General features: G+C 43.7%; 1 long non-coding RNA gene and 1 other non-coding gene across 2 annotated transcripts in view; one reads left to right on the top strand and one right to left on the bottom strand.

Moving 5' to 3' along the window:
- LOC126293538 (uncharacterized) overlaps positions 1 to 19,573 on the top strand; it is a 60,645-nt gene that overhangs the window by 30,168 nt on the left and 10,904 nt on the right. Inside the window, exon 2 of the long non-coding RNA XR_007552301.1 lies at positions 16,559 to 16,713. This is a non-coding gene — a long non-coding RNA (uncharacterized LOC126293538). The remainder of the gene's footprint in view (positions 1 to 16,558; positions 16,714 to 19,573) is intronic.
- Positions 7,105 to 7,178, bottom strand: Trnat-cgu (transfer RNA threonine (anticodon CGU)). The gene has a single exon. It is a non-coding gene; the product is annotated as a tRNA-Thr (tRNA).

Here is a 19,573-nt window from a genome sequence, read left to right as displayed (position 1 = left end):
GGGGAGAGAGTGGAGAGAGGGGAGAGAGTGGAGAGAGGGGGGAGAGGGGAGAGAGGGGGGAGAGGGGAGAGAGGGGAGAGGGAGCCGCCACAGTTTTGAGAGGTTACTATAAGCGGACGACCTCGACGTGTGTCCGTCTGAAAAAAGGACGTTTTTAAGACTGGATGTCATGAATTGATATACAGGGTGTTACAAAAACGTACGGCCAAACTTTCAGGAAACATTCCTCACACACAAATAAAGAAAAGATGTTATGTGGACATGTGTCCGGAAACGCTTAATTTCCATGTTAGACCTCATTTTAGTTTCGTTAGTATGTACTGTACTTCCTCGATTCATCGCCATGATTTCATACGGGATACTCTACCTATGCTGCTAGAACATGTGCCTTTAAAAGTACGACACAACATGTGGTTCATGCACGATGGAGCTCCTGCACATTTCAGTCAAAGTGTCCGTACGCTTCTCAACAACAGGTTCGGTGACCGATGGATTGGTACAGGCGGACCAATTCCGTGGCCTCCACGCTCTCTTGAGCTCAACCATCTTGACTTTCATTTATGGGGGTATTTGAAAGTTCTTGACTACGTAACCCCGGTACCAAATGTAGAGACTCTTCGTGCTCGTATTGCGGACGGCTCTGATACAATATGCCATTCTCCAGGGTTGCATCAGCGCATCAGGGATTCCATGCGACGGAGGGTGGATGCATGTATCCTCGCTAACAGATGACATTTTGAAAATTTCCTGAAAAAAAAAAGTGTTTAAAATCACGCTGGTACGTTCTGTCGCTGTGTGTTTCCATTCCATGATTAATGTGATTTGAAGAGAAGTAATAAAATGTGCTCTAACATGGAAAGTAAGCGTTTCCGGACACATGTCCACATAACATATTTTCTTTCTTTGTGTGTGAGGAATGTTTCCTGAAAGTTTGGCCGTACCTTTTTGTAACACCCTGTATATTAGTACTTTTGAACACTATTAAGGTAAATACATTGTTTTTTCTTTATTGAAATCTTTCATTTGCTAACTATGCCTATCAGTAGTTAGAACCTTTTATTTAGCTGGAAGTATTGGCGCTCCCTATATTTCAGTAGTTCGAGTAACGGAGATTTTTGTAAGGTAAGTGATTCACAAAAGGTATAGGTTATTGTTAGTCAGGGCCATTCTTTTGTAGGGATTAATGAAATTCAGACTGCGTTGCGCTAAAAATATTGTGTGTCAGTTTAGTGATTATCAGAATAAATAAAGAAAGAAATGTCAGAGTACGTTCAGTTTTGCTCAGCTGTTTGAAAATCTAATAACGTAAGATGTTTACCGGCACAGTCATTCATAATTTTTCGAAGTAGGTTATACAGTGTCTATATAAATTTATCAGCATTTCCTTTCTAAAAAAAATCATATACCAAGAACGTCATTCTGCTCTTGAGGTTGGTACTGTTTAAATTGTTTTGTAACTTACAGTTTAGGCTACGATAGTTAAAGTCTCAACAATGGTACTACACTACTGGCCATTAAAATTGCTGCACCAAGAAGAAATGCAGATGATAAACGGACATTCATTGGACAAATATATTATACTAGAACTAACATGTGATTACATTTTCATGCAATTTGGGTGCATAGATCCTGAGAAATCAGTATCCAGAACAACCACCTCTGACCGCAATAACGGCCTTGATACGCCTGGGCATTGGGTCAAACAAAGCTTGGATGGCGCGTACAGGTACAGCTGCCCATGCAGCTTCAACACGATACCACAGTTCATCAAGAGTAGTGACTGGCGTATTGTGACGAGCCAGTTGCTCGGCCACCATTGACCAGATGTTTTCACCTTTCTGAGAAATCTGGAGAATGTTCTGCCCAAGGCACCAGTCTAACATATTCTGTATCCAGAAAGGCCCATATGGGACCTGCAACATGCGGTCGTGCATTATCCTCCTGAAACGTAGGGTATCGCAGGGTTCGAATTAAGGGTAGAGCCACGGGTCGTAACACATCTGAAATGTAACGTCCACTGTTGAAATTGCCATCAATGTGAACAAGAGGTGACCGGGACGTGTAACCATCACGCTGGGTGATGAGCCAGTACGGCGATGACGAATACACGCTTCCAATGTGCGTTCATCGCGATTTCGCCAAACACGGATGCGACCATCATGATGCTGTAAACAGAACCTGGCTTCATCCGAAAAAATGACATTTTGCCATTCCTGCACCCTGGTTGGTCGTTGAGTACACTATCGCATGCGCTCCTGTCTGTGATGCAGCGTTAAAGGTAACCACCGCCACGGTCTCCTAGCTGATAGTCCATGCTGCTGCGAACGTCGTCGAACTGTTCGTGCAGTTTGTTCTTGTCTTGCAACCGTGCCTATCTGTTGATTCAGCCATTGAGACGTGGCTGCACGATCCGTTACAGCCGTGCGGATAAGATGCCTGTCATCTCGACTGCTAGTGATACGAGGCCTTTGGGATACAGCACGGCATTATTCTCCTGAACCCACCGATTCCATATTCTGCTAACAGTCATTGGATCTCGACCAAAGCAAGCAGCAATATCGCGATACGACAAACCGCAATCGTGATAGGCTACAACCCGACCTTTATCAATGCTGGAAACGTGATAGTGCGCATTTCTCCTCCTCACACGAGGCATCACAACAGCGTTGCACCAGACAACGCCGGTCAACTGCTGTTTGTGTGTGAGAAATCGGTTGGAAACTTTCCTGATGTGAGCACATCGTAGGTATCGGCACCGGCGCCAACCTTGTATGAACGCTCTGAAAAGATAATAATTTGCGTATCACAGCATCTTCTTCCTGTCGGTTAAATTTCGCGTCTGTAGCAAGTCATCTTCGTGGTGTAGCAATTTTATAGGCCAGTAGTGTGTGTACCATTTTATTAAACCTGGACTAGTATATCTCTTTCACCTCATGGAAATCGTTTATAAGAGTGTTACAATTTATTTACGACTCGTACTGTTTAGGAACCTAGATTTGGACCACTTGCATTTTCTTTTCGGTTTTTTTTTTTTTTTTGTCATCAGTCTACTGACTGGTTTGATGCGGCCCGCCACGAATTCCATTCCTGTGCTAACCTCTTCATCTCAGAGTAGCACTTGCAACCTACGTCCTCAATTATTTGCTGGACGTATTCGTATCTCTGTTTTCCTCTACAGTTTTTGCCCTCTACAGTTCCCTCTAGTACCATGGAAGTATTCCCTCATGTCTTAGCAGATATCCTATCATCCTGTCCCTTCTCCTTATCAGTGTTTTCCTCATTTTCCTTTCCTCTCCGATTCTGCGTAGAACCTCCTCATTCCTTACCTTATCAGTCCACCTAATTTTCAACATTCGTCTATAGCACCACATCTCAAATGCTTCGATTCTCTTCTGTTCCTGTTTTCCCACAGTCCATGTTTCACTACCACACAATGCTGAACTCCAGACGCACATCCTCAGAAATTTCTTCCCCAAATTAAGGCCGGTATTTGATATTAGTAGACTTCTCTTGGCCAGAAATGCCTTTTTTGCCATAGCGAGTCTGCTTTTGATGTCTTCCTTGCTACGTCCGTCATTTGTTATTTTACTGCCTAGGTAGCAGAATTCCTTAACTTCATTGACTTCGTGACCATCAATCCTCATGTTAAGTTTCTCGCTGTTCTCATTTTTACTACTTCTCACTACTTTCGTCTTTCTCCGATTTACTCTCAAACCATACTGTGTACTCATTAGACTGTTCATTCCGTTCAGCAGATCATTTAATTCTTCTTCACTTTCACTCAGGTTACCAATGTCATCAGCGAATAGTATCATTGATATCCTTTCACCTTGTATTTTAATTCCACTCCTGAACTTTTCTTTTAGTTCCATCATTGCTTCCTCGATGTACAGATTGAAGAGTAGGGGCGAAAGGCTACAGGCTTGTCTTACACCCTTCTTAATACGAGCACTTCGTTCTTGATCGTCCTCTCTTATTATTCCCTCTTGGTTGTTGTACATATTGTATATGACCTGTATCTCCGTATACCTTACCCCTACTTTTTTCAGAATCTCCAACAGCTTGCACCATTTTATATTGTCGAACGCTTTTTCCAGGTCGACAAATCCTATGAACGTGTCTTGAGTTTTCTTTAGCCTTGCTTCCATTATTAGCCGTAACGTCAGACTTGCCTCTCTCGTGCCTTTACTTTTCCTAAAGCCTAACTGATCGTCACCTAGCGCATTCTCAATTTTCTTTTCCATTCTTCTGTATATTATTCTTGTTAGCAGCTTCGATGCATGAGCTGTTAAGCTGATTGTGCGATAATTCTCGCACTTGTCAGCTCTTGCCTTGTTCGGAATTGTGTGGATGATGCTTTTCCGAAAGTCAGATGGTATGTCGCCAGACTCATATATTCAACACGCCAACGTAAATAGTCGTTTTGTTGCCACTTCCCCTAATGATTTTAGAAATTCTGATGGAATGTTATCTATCCCTTCTGCCTTATTTGACCGTAAGTCCTCCAAAGCTCTTTTAAATTCCGATTCTAATACTGGATCCCCTATCTCTTCTAAATCGACTCCTGTTTCTTCTTCTATCACATGAGACAAATCTTCACCTTCATAGAGGTTTTCAATGTATTCTTTCTACCTATCTGCTCTCTCCTCTGCATTTAACAGTGGAATTCCCGTTGCACTCTTAATGTCACCACCGTTGCTTTTAATGTCACCAAAGGTTGTTTTCCTGTATGCTGAGTCTGTCCTTCCGACAATCATATCTTTTTCGATGTCTTCACATTTTTCCTGAAGCCATTTCGTCTTAGCTTCCCTGCACTTCCTATTTATTTCATTCCTCAGCGACTTGTATTTCTGTATTCCTGATTTTCCCGTAACATGTTTGTACTTCCTCCTTTCATCAATCAACTGAAGTATTTCTTCTGTTACCCGTGGTTTCTTCGCAGCTACCTTCTTTGTACCTATGTTTTCCTTCCCAACTTCTGTGTTGGCCCTTTTTAGAGATGTCCATTCCTCTTCAACTGTGCTGTCTACTGCGCTATTCCATATTGCTGTATCTATAGCGTTAGAGAACTTCTAACGTATCTCGTCATTCCTTAGAACTTCCGTATCCCAATTCTTTGCGTATTGATTCTTCCTCACTAATGTCTTTAACTTCACCCTACTCTTCATCACTACTATATTGTGATCTGAGTCTATATCTGCTCCTGGGTACGCCTTACAATCCAATATTTGATTTCGGAATCTCTGTCTGACCATGATGTAATCTAATTGAAATCTTCCCGTATCTCCCTGCCTTTTCCAAGTATACCTCCTACTCTTGTGATTCTTGAACAGGGTATTCACTATTACTAGCTGAAACCTGTTACAAAACTCAATTAGTCTTTCTCCTCTTTCATTCCTTGTCCCAAGCCCATATTCTCCTGTAACCTTTTCTTCTACTCCTTCCCCTACAACTGCATTCCAGTCGCCCATGACTATTACATTTTCGTCCCCCTTTACATACTGCATTACCCTTTCAATATCCTCATATACTTTCTCTATCTGTTCATCTTCAGCTTGCGACGTCGGCATGTATACCTGAACTATCACTTCACTGACCCCTACTATATCTAGATTGAGCCTTTGCATTTCCCTTTTCAGATTTTCTAGTTTCCCTACCACGTTCAAGCTTCTGACATTCCACGGCCCGACTCGTAGAACGTTATCCTTTCGTTGATTATTCAATCTTTTTCTCATGGTAGCCTCCCCCTTGGCAGTCCCCTCCCGGAGATCCGAATGGGGGACTATTCCGGAATCTTTTGCCAATGTAGAGATCATCATGACACTTCTTCAGCTACAGGCCACATGTCCTGTAGATACACGTTACGTGTCTTTAATGCAGTGCTTTCCATTGCCTTCTGCATCCTCATGTCGTTGATCATTGCTGATTCTTCCGCCTTTAGGGGCAATTGCCTACCCCTAGGACAAGAGAGTGCCCTGAACGTCTATCCGCTACTCCGCCCTCTTTGACAAGGCCGTTGGCAGAATGAGGCTGACTTCTTATGCCGGAAGTCTTCGGCCGCCAATGCCGATTATTTATCAAAATTTAGGCAGTGGCGGGGATCGAACCCGGGGCCGAAGACGTTGATTATGAATCAAAGACGCTACCCCTAGACCATGGGTGCATATGTTTAGAGATGTAAGTGTGTGTGTGTGTGTGTGTGTGTGTGTGTGTGTGTGTGTAACTTTATCATAATTTCCTTTCTAGAAAAATCATATACCAAGAACATCATTCTGCTCTTGAGGTTAGTACTGCTTAAATTGTTTTGTGACTCACTGTTTAGGCTGCGATAGATCAAATCTCAACAGTGGTAGAATTGAGGTAACTCTCTCCTGATCGATAATGCACCTTAGGTATGGGGAGTAATATATGAGCTGCTGTTTGGAGTGTGTTCTCGCTATGAGCAATTTGATCAGCGAAGCAGTTCTTCTGTGAAACAGTCGATTTAAAATCGATCTAGTGGTCCCAATCGATGTTGGATTCGTGAGAAGAGCAGCGAGCGGAACAGGATTACGTCAGAAGTCGTCCACCCCGCCTTTGGCAGCAGTGTTGCTCGGACGTGTAGCAGCTCCTGCACGCGGTCGCGAGTCTAGGGCAGCGGCCATTGTCCGCCGTAAGCCAGAAAGCCGTCTGTTCTCCTTCCGCAATGGCCGTGGCGCGTTGCCAACTCATTTTCTGAGAGTCTCGGGACGCTGCGGCCGCCCGCTTTTATTTTTATTTGATGGAAGACAAATGTTGCACGGACGGCGCGAGGTGCTCGGGCGCGAATGTAGTTACCTGGCGGTAGGCGGCGACCGCTGCGTGCTCTGCGGTCGTTGCTCGGACCGCGACGGGTGGCGAATCGGCTGTAGCCGAATCGGGCGGGTGAGGAGCGGCCTCGAAAAGCAGTTCGCGAGTACCGGTGCGCCATCCAACAGTTCAGACTGGTGTGTCAGGACAGTTGTCACGGGCGCCTACTTATCTGTTCTTTCGGACACGTCCGAAAGAAGGTAACATCAGTGACCATGCAGCTTGTTAGCTACATACAGGCGTTGATATAAGCCAACGGGGACAGTGAAAAATGTGTACTCCGACCGGGACTCGAACCCGGGATCTCCTGCTTACGTGGCAGATGCTCTATCCATCTGAGCCACCGAGGCCACAGAGGATAGTGCGACTGCAGGGAATTATCTCTGGCACTCCTCCCGTGAGACACACATTTCAAACTTAATGTCCCGTAGTATATACGTAGCGCCCCTGCCTATTATACTCATTACCTGCGGCTTTTTGCCGATTCCACATAAAAGAAGATAGTCAAATTGTCGGTGAGCGTTATATATATCTGACCCGAAAATGTTAAACTGACTTCTGCGTAAAAAGTGGAAATACGTAAAAAGTGAAAATACATAAAGTGAAAATACGTAAAAAGTGAAAATACGTAAAAAGTGAAAATACGTAAAAAGTGAAAATACGTAAAAAGTGAAAATACGTAAAAAGTGAAAATACGTAAAAAGTGAAAATACGTAAAAAGTGAAAATACGTAAAAAGTGACAATACGTAAAAAGTGAAAATACGTAAAAAGTGAAAATACGTAAAAAGTGAAAATACGTAAAAAGTGAAAATACGTAAAAAGTGAAAATACGTAAAAAGTGGAAATATGTAAAAAGTGGAAATACGTAAAAAGTGGAAATACGTAAAAAGTGGAAATACGTAAAAAGTGGAAATACGTAAAAAGTGGAAATACGTAAAAAGTGGAAATACCTAAAAAGTGGAAATACCTAAAAAGTGGAAATACCTAAAAAGTGGAAATACCTAAAAAGTGGAAATACGTAAAAAGTGGAAATACGTAAAAAGTGGAAATACGTAAAAAGTGGAAATACGTAAAAAGTGGAAATACGTAAAAAGTGGAAATACGTAAAAAGTGGAAATACGTAAAAAGTGGAAATACGTAAAATGTGGAAATACGTAAAAAGTGGAAATACGTAAAAAGCGGAAATTCGTAAAAAGCGGAAATTCGTAAAAAGCGGAAATTCGTAAAAAGCGGAAATTCGTAAAAAGCGGAAATTCGTAAAAAGCGGAAATTCGTAAAAAGCGGAAATTCGTAAAAAGCGGAAATTCGTAAAAAGCGGAAATACGTAAAAAGCGGAAATACGTAAAAAGCGGAAATACGTAAAAAGCGGAAATACGTAAAAAGCGGAAATACGTAAAAAGCGGAAATACGTAAAAAGCGGAAATACATAAAAAGCGGAAATACATAAAAAGCGGAAATATGTACAAGGTTGAACTTGTAGAAAAATATATGCAGGCTCTACTTTTTAAGAATGGAATATTTAAACGACAAACGCAATAACCCTTGGGCGATCTGCCTTCTAACAATGTGTGAAGGATTCCTGACAGATTCATCTGCAACATAAAACTCATGTAATCTACATCTACGTAATTACTCTGCTATTCACAATAAAAAGCATGGCACTGGGTTCAATGAACCACCTTCAAGCTGTCTCTCTACCGCTCCACTCTCGAACGACGAGCGCTACAAACAAGCACTTAAATTTTTCTGTGCGAGCCCTGATTTCTCTTATTTTATTGTGATGATCATTTCTCCATATGTAGGTGGGTGCCAACAGAGAGTTTTCGCAATCGGAGGAGAAAAGTGGTGATTGAAATTTCGTCAGAATATATGGTCGCAACGAAAAACGCCTTTGTTTTAATGATTGCCACTCCTATTCACGTATCATGTCTCTGACACTATCTCCCCCATTTCGTGATAATACAAAACGAGCTGCCCTTCTTTGTACTTTATCGGTGGCATCCTTCAGTCCCATCTGATGCAGATCCCACACCGCACAGGAATACTCTAGAATAGCGCGGACATGCGTGGTGTAAGCAGTCTCTTTAGTAGACCTGTTGCACCTTCTAAGTGTTCTTCCAATAAATCGCAGTCTTTGGTTTGCTCTTCCACAATATTATCTATGTGGTAGTTCCAATTTTAGTTATTTATTATTGTAATCCCTAAGTATGTAGTTGAATGTACAGCCTTCAGATTTGTGTGACATCGCGTAATCGAAATTTACCTGATTTCTTTTTGTACTCATGTGAATAACTTGACACTTCTCTTTATTCAGCGCCAATTGCCACTTTTTGCACCATACTGATATCTTATCTAAATCATTTTGCAAGTCGTTTTGATCGTCTGATGACTTTACAAGACGGCAAATGACAGCATCATCAGCAAACAATCGAAGACGGCTACTCAGATTGTCTCCTAAGTCGTTAATATAGATCAAGAACAATAGAGGTCCTATAACACTTCCTTTGGGATCACCGGATATTACTTCTGTTTTACTCGATGACTTTCCGTCTATTACTACGAACTGTGATCTTTCTGACAGGAAATCACGAATCCAGTCGCACAACTGAGGCGATACTCCGTAGACACGCAGTTTGGTTAGAAGACGCTTGTGAGAAACGTCTTTACAAAAAGTTTTCTCCAATGAATGCAGACACATTGACTGTCAGTGTAACAATTATTACTCAATAAATGAGATAAAGCACAAAGGTTAGTCATACATTCCTCCTTTAGACTTGTAGGCAGCATCTGGAGCGAGCCACAGGTAGAGGAAGACCTCGCTTCGTTACTTTTTTTATTTCAGAAAAAATTGAAAGGTTTACAGATCATCTTTAGCATTTATAATATACATTGTATCTGAATTGCAACTAACATTCATTCTCTAGTCTGACGCTCTACACACAAGGGGTTATTCAAAAATAAGGAACAGATTTCAAAAGTGTATTTCTTCCAAACCTGAAATACAATTCCAACATTCCTAGAAACAAGAAACTTCACATTTTTACCCACTGAGTGTGAGCATCATGAGGTACACAACAAATATGAGAACGGTGGCTCATTTCCTGCCACAGACGAAACAGCTGGTCTCTCGTTGTCGTTGTTGTGGTCTTCAGTCCTGAGACTGGTTTGATGCAACTGTCCATGCTACTCTATCCTGCCCGAGCTGCTTCATCTCCCGGTACTTACTGCAACCTACATCCTTCCGAATGTGCTTAGTGTATTCATCTCTTGGTCTCCCTCTACGATTTTTACCCTCCATGCTGCCCGCCAATGCTAAATTTGTGATCCCTTGATGCCTCAGAACATGTCCTACCAACCGGTCCCTTCTTCTAGTCAAGTTGTGCCACAAACTCCTCTTCTCCCAATTCTATTCAATACCCATTAGTTATGTGATCTACCCATCTAATCTTTATCATTCTTCTGTAGCACCACATTTCGAAAGCTTCTATTCTCTTCTTGTCCAAACTATTTATCGTCCATGTTTCACTTCCATAGATGGCTACACTCCATACAAATAGTTCCCGAAACGACTTCCTGACACTTAAATCTGTACTCGATGTTAACAAATTTTTCTTCTTCAGAAACGCTTTCCTTGCCATTGCCAGTCTATATTTTATATCCCCTCTACTTCGACCATCATCAGTTATTTTTCTCCCCAAATAGCAAAATTCCTGTACTAGTTTAAGTGTCTCATTTCCTAATCTAATTCCCTCAGCATCACCCGACTTAATTCGACTCGTTGTAATTTATGAAAATACGACTGTGTGGGAGCCGTGTCAGTGGAATGGCGTTTTCCAGTTACATACTGCCTAATGCCCTCTTATAGAATACTCGCTGTTCTACGTAGCCGGTGGAGTTGTGCGATTTTACTGCACAACGACAGAGGGCGCACAGAGCAGCACATATAATTACTTCGGCAAACGAGCACGCCCTCTGGCAATGTGTGTGCCATTATAAGTGGGTACACCACGCATGCGCCGGCGCTGCTTAAACAGGAGAGCCAGCAAGCACTTGTTTATGGCTAGAAAACTCCGGGCAGATATACTGAGACAGCAAGTTACGACATCCGGCCGCTCGCCTAAAATTTCGTGGAACAACTTTGAACTTAGCCGCCTGCTTACGTGAATGTCTGAAAGAACACACGCTGTTGGCGATCCACGTCTGTGCGAAATACAGGGTGGGGCAAGATACGTGTTAGAAAGTTTCCAGCTACGACCTCATAATATGGAGCGCTAAGTTCTTGTTTTCATACTTACGCTTTCCTTCTGAAGCATTGAGTCTGTAGGATCTTGAACATTATTTCCGATTGTAGAACACGTCTGCACAGTGCAGAACCAAAGTCCGGGAGCGTCCCGGATGCATCTTTGGATTTGTCTCTCACAAATAACACCATAAGAAATTATTACACTTGTTGAGATCGGGACTATAAGGGGGCCACACCGCACCGTGTCCAGTGATTGCTAAGGTGTCCAGGAGGCTACGATCTTATCTCTGAAGGTCTCCTGAAGACGTTCGCAGTACGGTGTGGACGTTTTACATCCAGTAGTTCATTGACTATTCAGCCGCGTTGTGCAGCCAGTAAATATTCTTGCTCCAGTATCTCTCTCTCTCTCTCTCTCTCTCTCTCTCTCTCTCTCTCTCTTCCTCTTTCTGTTCGCTATGACAGGTCCCACACCACACCGCAATGATACGTTAAAAAGTAGCCTACAATGTCTATTTCACTTTTTGTTACTTTATAGTGATGACGATAAAGTCTTATGCAAACGTAACACCATTCCACCTTCCCCACCTTTCACTGTTTATAAACAATAGAATCATACCTTCAATATGTCAGATTGGCAATGCATTATTCTTCCTGTTAGCTAGATTGTGCACACAAAGAAGGGTTTAGGTTATTATTCTTCGCTTGTAACACAATTTTAGTGTTGTTTTAAGCCCATATTATTACCTCTGAGAGTAACGGTTTATCACTTATATATACTCCCATTTTATTCAAATGTCTGATACTGATCTGTAATGGAAATAACCGTATGTATATAACCTCATTTCTACTTGTTTGTACCATATGAACTGCTAATGTCAAGTTAAAGTGCCTCTTAGTGAACATGAACGAAATGTAACTACTTTTAATGAATTCATGATTTATATAATATGTTTATAATATATTTATTTTGTACAATAGCTCACAGACTACTGATGCCTCACATTGTTTGTTTGATGTATGGAGTGTTATATGGGGCCTGAAGATAGCGTTGACGCAACGTCGAAACTAGCAACCAAATAAATGTGAAATCTTTAGTACAGCTGGATTACTTTCATTTTTAATAAAATTACATGAAACGTCAAGGAACTTGCTGTCAGTGAATTAATCATTTTCGTTTGCTTAATGTTATCTGCGCGCATTCGTTTGGATTACTTTCTAAAAGCCATAACTCTGTAACCAATTACAACTGGACTCATGTTATATGGTATATTTCACTCTAAATACACTGGTGTCCAAAATTTAGGCAACAAACCGCTTTTCCACTTCCTGTGTCCAATTCACGATATAAGCATACAAACTGTCAACAGATGTCCGTACGATCGTGTTCTATACGGAAGTTGACATTCCGGTCAACGGAAAACCATGATAAGGATGGCGTCTGGGCAGCTATCCAACGCAGCACACTTTGCCTGGTAGTCCCACATCACAATGGCGGTGTGCACAGTCACAGAGAAGACGGCTCCCAGACTCCATGCGATGAAGAGCCATGGGAAGAATGGGAGCAGGCACTCGCCAACAAATGTGGCCTGATAGCTTAATGTGAATCGTTCTGTTGTTTCTCGGATGTGGCGACAGTTTATAGAGATCTACATTTACATATATACTCCGATAGTCACCAAGCGGTGTGTGGCGGAGGGTACAATTCGCTCCAAAGTCATATTTTCCCCCCACTGTTCCACTCGCGGATCGCACGAGGGAAAAACGACTGTCTGAACGCCTCAGCACGAGCTATTATTTCCCTTATCTTTGAATGGTGATAGTTGTGATATTTGAAAGTTGGTGGTAATAATATATGCACTACATCCTCGGCGAATATCGGATTTCGGAATTTAGTGAACAGCCCCTTTAGTTTAGCGCGTCGTCTGTCTGCAAGAGTGTCCCACTTCAAACTTTCTATGAGATTTGTAACGCTCTCGCGATGGCTATTTATTTGTTTATTTATTTAACCTGGCAAGATTAGCGCCATCAGGCCCTCTCTTACATCTAACCAGGCATTCTACTTATTTTACATTCATATGTTTTAGTAGGCATGTTAAACTACATCTAGTACAAAAAGTGTAATAAACAATTACAAAGGCACACCTTGAAAAATACATACATATAGAGTTCATATTCGTAGATCGTAAGTACTGTTATAGTTAGGCATTATTGAAGAGACAGAGCCGACCGCGGTGGTCTCGCGGTTCTAGGCGCGCAGTCCGGAGCCGTGCGACTGCTACGGTCGCAGGTTCGAATCCTGCCTCGGGCATGGATGTGTGTGATGTCCTTAGGTTAGTTAGGTTTAAGTAGTTCTAAGTTCTAGGGGACTAATAACCACAGGAGTTGAGTCCCATAGTGCTCAGAGCCATTTGAACCATTTGAAGAGACAGATTTTAGATAGGAGTGCTAGCAGCAGGGAGTACGAGAGAGACTGATGGTGAAGGGAGGAGAAGAATAGAGAGACATGATGAAACATAATTAAGGAAATATAAAGGAAAAGAAGATTGCGTGGCTAAATGAAGAGAAATGCATCTCAGAAGCAAGATAGCTTTGCTATTTGACAGATGGATTGGTCTTGCACATTAATTTTTTACATTAATTATGTGTACCAGTCACAAATCTCCCCGCTCTTCTTTGGACCTTCTCGATCTCTTGAATCAGACCCAACTGGTAAGGGTCCCATGCAGATGAACAATACTCTAAGACTGGACGAACTAACTTACTGTATGCAATTTCCATTGTTGAAGGACTGCATCGCTTCAGGATTCTACCAATAAAACGCAATCTACAGTTCGCCTTTTTCCCCCTATACCAACATGTTAAACGTTCATCTCTTCTTTTTTCTCCTACTGTGTTTCTCACTGACGATCAATATAGCCGACTCTCACTATCGTCTGGACATTTCTCAGGCATTTCAATGGCGAGCACATTGAAGATCTGTGAAAGGTAAATGAAAACATAACTATAAAAAGTACGCTACGGCCTTATGTGGTTGGTTGGTTGGTTTAAAAGAGGGGGGAAGGCGCCTAACTACAAGGTCATCGGTCCCTTTTTCCGAAGGAAACAACGCCACAGTTGTGAGAATGAGACAATGAGACACTACAAAACATAATTAAATAAAAAACCACAACAGCGACTTAAGGACAACACACACTTAAATTGACAAAAGGGGACACGAAAACCACAAAGACGCAAGAAATTATATGCATGCATATAAGCAATATATCCTTGTAAAATCGTATGGATCGGCCGTGATGGTGAGTGCTTCTGGGCGCTACAGAAGTTGTCCCATAGTGCTCAAAGCCATATGAGCCCATATCGTATGGGTATTAAGCAAATAAATATTTTACAGTCCTATGTGTAATATAAAATTCATCCTGTTCACTTGCATGTGCACTACTAAGAAGAGTGTGGCTACTACGGCCTGTGAAGGCTTCGTGGGTAAGTTGTGCAGCAGAAACGATTCCAATGCACTGGTAATTTCGACAGACATCATGATCTATGTATATTTTCAGCACAACAACGCATCATAGCAATCGCTTCGAATGTACAGGGCTAAGGAGAAAGTGAATACCATGCCTCATGAGAGATTTGTAGAAAATTAACACAACTGGACAATCTTAGCGCATTTGGCGAAGCCACACAGACCGTCACGATCAATTAAGATCATTTTCCAGCACAACAATGCACGATATCACCAGCTCCATTTGTGTAGTGTTAATCAGAGTTTCGTTAAAAGGCTCTAAATGGCCCTGAGCACTATGGGACTCAACTGCTGTGGTCGTCAGTCCCCTAGAACTTAGAACTACTTAAACCTAACTAACCTAAGGACATCACACACATCCATGCCCGAAGCAGAATTCGAACCTACGACCGTAGCGGTCGCACGGTTCCGGACTGCGCGCCTAGAACCGCGAAACAGTGGAAATGATAGTCCTGTACCGGCATAAGAAGATGACCGCCGTGACCTATACATTTCATTTTCGCCGTGCGGGATAGCCATGCGGTCTTAGTCACGGTTCGCACGGCTGTCCCTGTCAGATGTTGGTGTCCTGCCTTGGGCGTGTGTGTGTGTGTGTGTGTGTGTGTGTGTGTGTGTGTGTGTGTGTGTGTGTGTGTGTGTGTGTTTGTGTGTGTGTGTGTGTGTGTGTGTGTGTGTGTGTGTGTGTGTGTGTGTGTGTGTGTTTTGTCCTTAGTGTAAGTTAGTTTAAATTAGATTAAGTAGTGCATAAGCCTAGGGACTGAACACCTCACCAGTTTGGTCCCATACTCGTTACTACAAATCTACAAAATTTCATTTTCCACTACAAAAATCAATGATGCCTCATACCAAAGCGCCAGATGCACACTGCTAAGAACGATGTCGCTACCAAGGTTAGTGATGGCATGATGGGAAAGATGCACAGCTTATATGAAACTTCCTGACAGATTAAAACTGTGTGGCTGACCGAGACTCGAACTCGTGACCTTTGCCTTTCGTGGGTAAGTGTTCTACCAACTGAGCTATCCAAGCACGACTCACGACACGTCCTCACAGCTTCAATTCTGCCAGTAGCTTGTCTCCAATTTTTCTAGTTTCACAGAAGCTCTTCTGCGAACCTTACTTAAAAACTGGCTGTGAGCACTATGGGACTTAACTTCTGAGGTCATCAGTCCCCTAGAACCTAGAACTAGTTAAACCTAACTAACCTAAGGACATCACACCATCCATGCCCGAGGCAGGATTCTAACCTGCGACCGTAGCGGTCGCGCGGTTCCATACTGTAGCGCCTAGAACCACGCGGCCACCCCGGCCGGCGAATCATACAGAACTAGCACTCCTGGAAGAAAGGATATTGCAGAGACATGGCTTAGCCACAGCCTAGGGGATGTTTCCAGAATGAGATGTTTTCACTCTGCAGCAGAGTGTGCGCTGATATGAAACTTCCTCACAGATTAAATCTGTGTGCCGAACCGAGGCTCGAACTCTGGACCTTTGCCTTTTGCAGGCAAGTCCTCCACCTACTGAGCTACCCAAGCACGATTCACGACCCGTCCTCACAGCCTCGAATCTTCCAGTACCTTATCTCCTACCTTCCAAACTTCACCGAAGCGCTTCTGGCAGAGGACTTGCCCGCTAAAGGCAAAGGTCCCGAGTTCGAGTCACAGTCCGGCACACAGTTTTAATCTGCCAGGAAGTTTCATATCAGCGCACACTCAGCTGCAGAGTGAAAATCTCATTCACAGCTGATATGATTACTGTTTCATTGCAAGAGACCGACAACCACGATGGCCTACACATGTCACTTTCCAGCACAACAACGCATCGTAGTTCCATGTGTACACTGCTAAGAATGGTTGTGAAGACTTGTGAGGGGCTGATGAGAAAGTCGCACAGCAGAAACAGTGGTGCTGGAGCGGTAGAGCATGCCGGCCACCACAGGTTGATAGTTTTCTGTGGCTTGCAGATGCGGCGCGGCGGCCTGCCGCGGGATGGATGAGGAGTGGCTGGTGGTGGCCGCGTGTGTCGCCGTGGCGTCGCTCACCGTGCTGGCCGTGGTCGCCTGCTACGTGCGCGTCCTCTCCCAGCTGTGCTGCTCCACGCGGGACGTCCGGTGCATAGGTAACCAGCCCCTCCACTACACCACACTCCCACTCTGCTACCGCTGGCCTTTCCACCTGCTGTTGTCGCGGCATTCTGTCCCAAGACTGGACTGATGGGTCTCTCGCTGCTACTCTCTCCTGTGCAAGCCCCTTCGCATTTGCTTAACTACTGCACCCTTCTTCAGTCTGAACCTACGTGCCCACCATATTCAAACCTTAGTCTACCTCAAAAATTTGGCTTAACCACCGGTTCCTTTCATTTGGCTTAGAGCATGCGGTAGACGTACTCCAATAAAGAACGTTTCCCACTGCACGCAAACGTCCCGCGATGGTGAAATAATTCCATTACATTTACCAATTCTCGAGTACACTGACGTACTCTGTCTTCATCAAACATTGCAGGTCTTCCTGAACCTGGAGGATCACAAAACGATCCTTCTCAAGACGAGAAAACCATTTCCTTGCCGTGCTCTGTCCGATGGCGTTATCCCCATATACGGAACAAATATTTCTGGCTCCCCGCGATGCTGTTTTCCCCACTATTGAAGTCAAACAGAAGAATAACTCGGAAATGTTGCGATTTCTCCACTTAGCACTCCATTTTCTAGCGTGCAGGGCTGCAGTCACTACATCAAAGTCACAAAATGGTAACTCAAACAGCAACGGAGAACTAGAAATAAAAGATGGCAATCGATAAATAAACCCATACCAGCCAGAATATATTACGTCTCTCTACTGTAATTTATTAGCTGGGATATTTATTTATTAGTATTGACTGTTGCGTAAAAACCAATAGAGGCCTTAATAAGAAAATTGATTTGTAGGTGGCCAAAATAAATCTTAAGTTATGATTTACTTGAGCGCCAGGCTCCCTACAAATTATTTCAAACGCTCTTAGCGTAATCGAATTCCGGCCCTAGTCCACTGACCTAGAAATAACTGCATCTCTAAAAGTATTTAGTTTTTTCCGAAATAAAATTATTGAACTTTCCCACTTTAAATTACTTAACGATTTTTATTATGCTGGCTATTGAAGTAATCTGCTCAAAATGGCAATTTTAAATATGCCGCGTAATACCGGCCAATTGTAACCAGTCCAAGATTACCGCTGCACGCTTCGCAGCAACTGAAAAATGCTAAATAACTTTTTTAAATTGACACTTTATGAAGAGGGGCTTGTATTTGTTTTTAAATGACACAATGCACTCACTTTTATATATATGTCTTTCCACCAAGCACAAGATACACACTAACTAATCTCTAAGCAAGGAAAAATAAAAAAACAGAACAAATGCTATCGCTATACGTAATCTCTGCAATACAATAGCGATAGTATCTTAGCAGAGTAACAGCAGAAGAAAAATTGAATCTAATTTTTCAGTTCATATATAAGAACAAAGATCATAATAACTGCATCTCACGTTATACACTACGATTTCATATAATGTCTTTTTTACATTACGATCGACATAATATTTCCTTGAAATTAATTTGATAAATTTGTCCGTTTAATATTCACTTAATATTATTCACAGTCACTTTTTTTAGTCTTTTCACATCTACTGTCCTTAATACACTCCTGGAAATGGAAAAAAGAACACATTGACACCGGTGTGTCAGACCCAACATACTTGCTCCGGACACTGCGAGAGGGCTGTGCAAGCAATGATCACACGCACGGCACAGCGGACACACCAGGAACCGCGCTGTTGGCCGTCGAATGGGGCTAGCTGCGCAGCATTTGTGCACTGCCGCCGTCAGTGTCAGCCAGTTTGCCGTGGCATACGGAGCTCCATCGCAGTCTTTAACACTGGTAGCATCCCGCGACAGCGTGGACGTAAACCGTATGTGCAGTTGACGGACTTTGAGCGAGGGCGTATAGTGGGCATGCGAAAGGCCGGGTGGACGTACCGCCGAATAGCTCAACACGTGGGGCGTGAGGTGTCCACAGTACATCGATGTTGTCGCCAGTGGTCGGCGGAAGGTGCACGTGCCCGTCGACCTGGGACCGGACCGCAGCGACGCACGGATGCACGCCAAGACCGTAGGATCCTACGCAGTGCCGTAGGGGACCGCACCGCCACTTCCCAGCAAATTAGGGACACTGTTGCTCCTGGGGTATCGGCGAGGACCGTTCGCAACCGTCTCCATGAAGCTGGGCTACGGTCCCGCACACCGCTAGGCCGTCTTCCGCTCACGCCCCAACATCGTGCAGCCCGCCTCCAGTGGGGTCGCGACAGGCGTGAATGGAGGGACGAATGGAGACGTGTCGTCTTCAGCGATGAGAGTCGCTTCTGCCTTGGTGCCAATGATGGTCGTATGCGTGTTTGGCGCCGTGCAGGTGAGCGCCACAATCAGGACTGCATACGACCGAGGCACACAGGGCCAACACCCGGCATCATGGTGTGGGGAGCGATCTCCTACACTGGCCGTACACCTCTGGTGATCGTCGAGGGGACACTGAATAGTGCACGGTACATCCAAACCGTCATCGAACCCATCGTTCTACCATTCCTAGACCGGCAAGGGAACTTGCTGTTCCAACAGGACAATGCACGTCCGCATGTATCCCGTGCCACCCAACGTGCTCTAGAAGGTGTAAGTCAACTACCCTGGCCAGCAAGATCTCCGGATCTGTCCCCCATTGAGCATGTTTGGGACTGGATGAAGCGTCGTCTCACGCGGTCTGCACGTCCAGCACGAACGCTGGTCCAACTGAGGCGCCAGGTGGAAATGGTATGGCAAGCCGTTCAACAGGACTACATCCAGCATCTCTACGATCGTCTCCATGGGAGAATAGCAGCCTGCATTTGCTGCGAAAGGTGGATATACACTGTACTAGTGTCGACATTGTGCATGCTCTGTTGCCTGTGTCTATG

Source organism: Schistocerca gregaria, chromosome 10 (genome assembly GCF_023897955.1).
Source record: "Schistocerca gregaria isolate iqSchGreg1 chromosome 10, iqSchGreg1.2, whole genome shotgun sequence".
NCBI lineage: Eukaryota > Metazoa > Arthropoda > Insecta > Orthoptera > Acrididae > Schistocerca > Schistocerca gregaria.
Note: the sequence above shows the minus strand (reverse complement) of the source record. Positions and strands in the feature narration are given on the sequence as shown.